Source organism: Microtus oregoni, unplaced genomic scaffold (genome assembly GCF_018167655.1).
Source record: "Microtus oregoni isolate MIOR12 unplaced genomic scaffold, Mior012 000001F_ref0000356, whole genome shotgun sequence".
Lineage (NCBI taxonomy): Eukaryota > Metazoa > Chordata > Mammalia > Rodentia > Cricetidae > Microtus > Microtus oregoni.
In genome coordinates this window covers 21,764,004-21,768,764 of record NW_024543060.1, presented here as the reverse complement: position 1 = coordinate 21,768,764, position 4,761 = coordinate 21,764,004, and the positions used below count along the sequence as shown (strand labels likewise).

The following is a 4,761-nucleotide window of genomic DNA, read 5'->3' as shown; positions in this document are numbered from 1 at the left end:
TTTTCACATTCCATTATTGTCTGTGTACTTTTGGCAGGATTAAATTTTATTAAGAATATCTAGCCACATAAGCAACCAAATCTTGAAATGTATGACTTTTTTTTTTTTTTTTTTTTTTTTTTTTGAGACGGGGTTTCTCGGTAGCTTTTAGGTTCCTGTCCTGGAACTAGCTCTTGTAGACCAGGCTGGCCTCGAACTCACAGAGATTCACCTGCCTCTGCCTCCCGAGTGCTGGGATTAAAGGCGTGTGCCACCACCACACGGCAAAATGTATGACTTTTAAGTCAGCAGAGGAGTGAGAACAGTTCAAGCCCCTCATGTTTAAAGAAGAGCACTGGTTTTTGAAAGGATGGAAAAGGGACTTGGCTCAACAATTTACAAATGTCAGCACAAGAATTAAAATCCATTCCTAATTTACATAAGATCTCCCAGTTCAAGGTACGTTTTACCAGAGTACTTCTTGTGATAATCCTTGTGCTTAGATGCCCTAACGTATCTTTGACTTCTTTATCTCTTATAATCTCTGCCGTTTATAATCACAGTTTATTTTACGGACCACTCAATATGTTTAATTAATATATGATAATTTGGGGCAGTGGTTCTCAAGCTGTGGGCCGTGATTCTTTGGGAATCATAAGATCCTTTCAAAAGAGGATTGTATCCGTATCAGATATCCTGCATACCAGATACGTACATTACAATTCACAAAAGTAGCAAAAGTATAATTATGAAGTAGCAATGAAAATAATTATATGATCGGGGCCACAACATAAAGAACTGTATTGAATAATCATAGCAATAGAAAGGTCGTGAACCAGTGCTCTAGGGTATTTTAATGACCCTAAAAAAAGTATCTGTACACTTGTTTACACTTCTGATTTCTTACTTTCCTTTTGTGACTGATTCACTATCAAATTTCTCCAGACTTCCTACTGGGTAGGTAAAACTGTTGGAGAAAATCACCCACTGAGAAGACTGTTAGCAATATAAATTCGTAGTCACTGACCTCAGCTGGACCTCGATACTGCCTGAAATTTTTATTATTATATTTGTTTTGAACAGAATCTAGAGTCAAGATTTTTCATCCTTATTTTTCTACCTGGACAACTGTTAGAATATGAACTTCTCTCCTAATTCATGCAGGAAATACAGTGTGTTAGAAGAGTCCTTCCAATTCCACCTCTGATCTATCCAGCTTTATTACACTTGAAACAATTGATTTATGATGAATTTATATAGATAGTGTTTTGGAATATAAATTGTTTCTTCTCTTTATAATAATTAAAAGACTATCATTTCTGGAGCATTTCTTCATGCTTTCATAATGTATATCTGCTTAATATGATTCTTTATGTTATATTTTAAACTATAAACATATATAAACATACTTTTATTATTTTGTTTGTAGTAATGTATTTCTGCATGGTCTCCAATTTCCATGACAATTAAACAATTATATAATATACCTTTTCAAAATGTAAATCTTTAAAATATAGACTTGATATACTTAAAAATTTGGTGGTATATCTGTTTATTGTATTGTAGCAATACAATTAGAATGGCTTAATATTTTATATTTTATAGAGAGATTTAACATTTCCAATGTTAATAGCTTTATTCTACAATTTTTATTTCCTTTGACTCCTATTAAGAAGATACATTTGTTCTAATTTACAATAATTTCATGATTCTCCAAGTACAGTAACATTTAATTTACTTCTAAGAGCATGCATTTTGCAAAGGAGCTTTCTTGGCATAATTTTTTGTTGTAAGTTTTCATATAATGTATTGTGTATGTTTTTATGTGTTTGTGTGTGTATTTAGGCAGTGCATGCCATAGCACGTGTGGGAGTGAGGAGGCTTTTAGTATGCTTTGAATGTTCTCTCATTCAAACCTGGGTTTTCATAATAAATAGAGGTTTGTGCAGTCATGTGTATACTGATTCACCACAGCCTGGTCTTTATTCTTTGAATTTTACAGAAATTTTTACTTCAGCCTTCATTTATAAACCTCTTATTTGTTATGTAATTAATATTACTTGTGATATATAGTGTTACTCAAATTATGTTTCTTATTTCTTTGCCTATTTTTCCTCTCAGTGATTAAAATGTTAAAGTCAACAACTTCGTGTAACTCTCTATTTTTCTCTTAATTCTGTTGTTTTCCCTATTTGATACGTATTATTAATGCATACATTTCATATTTCACTCTGTAAGCCCACTTTTTAAGGGGTCTTGTCAATATTAAATTCAACTTTGCTTCAGTTTCTTCCCTTTTAGGCCTGAGAATAAAAAAATGTGTGTGTGTGTGTGTGTGTGTGTGTGTGTGTGTGTGTGTGTTCCTATTGGGGCTGATGCAAAAACTGGGTGTCATTCTTTATCTCCCTAAACTTTATTTTCTAGGGACAGGAATTTTCACTGAACCTGATGGGTACCATGTTGGCAGAGTTGTCTATTTACTGAGTTTCCAGGACCCACTTGTCTCAACCCTGGTGCTGAGGCTACAAATACTTGTATATATTCCCAGGTTTTGCAAGAATATTCATTATTCAAACTCATTTTCTGATGCTTTCACAACAAGCACTCCTATTTCGTCAATCATTCCTCAGTCCCTTTTACTTTTTTTTTTCAATTATGTTTGTGCTTTTTTTGTTGAAAAATATGTGTTGCCTTTTATTATATGTAAGCAGTAGGAAATTAACTAAGAAAAATAATTAGGAATACACTTATACCGAAGTAATCCAATGAATAATTGCCAGGTAGCCAAAAACTCTCGCATTTTCTTTTTTAAATATTTTATAATATTGAGATGTCTCCTGGGAGTAGATTTATACTTGCAATAATTTCCTTCATATATTCTCTTAGCGTTTTTGAAATCGAGACTATTCTTCTTTCAGTGCTATACGTTTTTGGAGACATTTTAGGTGCTTATAACTATTTTATTATTGTATTACAAATTATACCTGGACTCTATTATGTTCAATTTTTAATTCTATGAACACTCCATTTCCTTATCAATTTTTATAAAAAGCAATTAGTCTGCTCTCCAGTGCTCTACAAATGTCTAGATCTTTTCTCTCGTTTTTCCCCCTGAAAGACAAATATTAGTTGAGTACCTTAGCTACTAAAATTTCATCATTAATTTTACTCCCCTCTAAATTTATAGCACACTGTTATCCTTTCTTTCTCATTCCCTTCTACTAAACTTCTTGTCTTTGACTTTTATTTTGTGTTCTCTTTTTTCCTTTTCTCATATTAATAAAATAAATATATACCTACATATAATGCATCTTTTTATTCTTTCTTTTTATTATTGACTTAATGGGTTTTTGAGCATTTCATCCTTAATATTTCCTTACGTTGCATTTTTATCCTAGAGATAACTCTATCTCATGGTTTGAAACATGGCCATTAGCAATAACAATAAAAAGTTCTCTTAAGCTCTCTCCTTCAGCCCGGCAAGATGCCCAAGGGAAAGAAGGCCAAGGGGAAGAAGGTGGCCCCGGCCCCCGCCATCTTGAAGAAGCAGGAGGCCAAGAAGGTGGTGAATCCTTTGTTTGAGAAGAGGCCTAAGAACTTCGGCATTGGGCAGGACATCCAGCCCAAGAGAGATCTCACACGCTTCCTCAAATGGCCCCGCTACATTAGGCTGCAGTGGCAGAGGGCCATCCTCCATAAGCGGCTCAAAGTTCCTCCAGCCATTAACCAGTTCACCCAAGCCCTGGACCGGCAAACAGCTACCCAGTTGCTTAAACTTGCCCACAAGTAAAGGCCAGAGACCAAGCAGGAAAAGAAGCAGAGGCTGCTGGCCCGTGCTGAGAAGAGAGCTGCCAGCAAAGGGGATGTCCCGACTAAGAGACCACCTGTCCTTCGAGCGGGCGTCAATACAGTCACCACTTTGGTAGAGAACAAGAAGGCTCAGCTAGTGGTGATTGCCCCATTGAGCTGGTGGTCTTCCTGCCTGCTCTGTGTCGCAAGATGGGGGTCCCCTACTGCATCATCAAGGGAAAGGCCAGGCTGGGGCGGCTGGTCCATAGGAAGACGTGCACCACTGTTGCCTTCACACAGGTTAACTCGGAAGACAAGGCTGCTCTGGCCAAGCTTGTGGAAGCTATTAGGACCAATTACAACGACAGATATGATGAGATCCGCCGCCACTGGGGAGGCAACGTCCTGGGTCCTAAATCGGTGGCTCGAATTGCCAAGCTGGAAAAGGCAAAGGCTAAAGAACTCGCCACTAAACTGGGTTAAATGTACTGCTGAGTTTTCTGTACATAAATATAATTATAAAACTTCCAAAAAAAAAAAAAGTTCTCTTAAGCCATCATATACTAAAAATCAATCAGGAAAAATATATTTCTTCTTTTTTATTTAAATTTTCCTCAAGCATTTCTTTTTTATTATTGAGTGTCCTGTTATGGTTGAAATCATATAGAGAAGAAAACAATGCTTACCTGAAAGACCATATATATACTCCAATACTCTAAAAACATTTCAGAAGTAAGAAATGCAATTTTCTATTGTTTTTTTTTTTTTTTTTTTTTTTTGGTTTTTCGAGATAGGGTTTCTCTGTGGCTTTGGAGCCTGTCCTGGAACTAGCTCTATAGACCAGGCCGGTCTCGAACTCACAGAGATACGCCTACCTCTGCCTCCCGAGTGCTGGGATTAAAGGCATGCGCCACCATCGCCCGGCAAGAAATGCAATTTTCTAAATAGCAAATGCTGTTCTTGTGTATGTCTTTCACTAACCTTAACTATTAA

General features: G+C 36.2%; 1 pseudogene; it reads left to right on the top strand.

Annotated features, from left to right (window-relative positions):
- Positions 1-3,463: 3,463 nt before the first annotated feature.
- On the top strand, positions 3,464-4,251 carry LOC121456069 (annotated as a pseudogene).
- Positions 4,252-4,761: the final 510 nt, after the last annotated feature.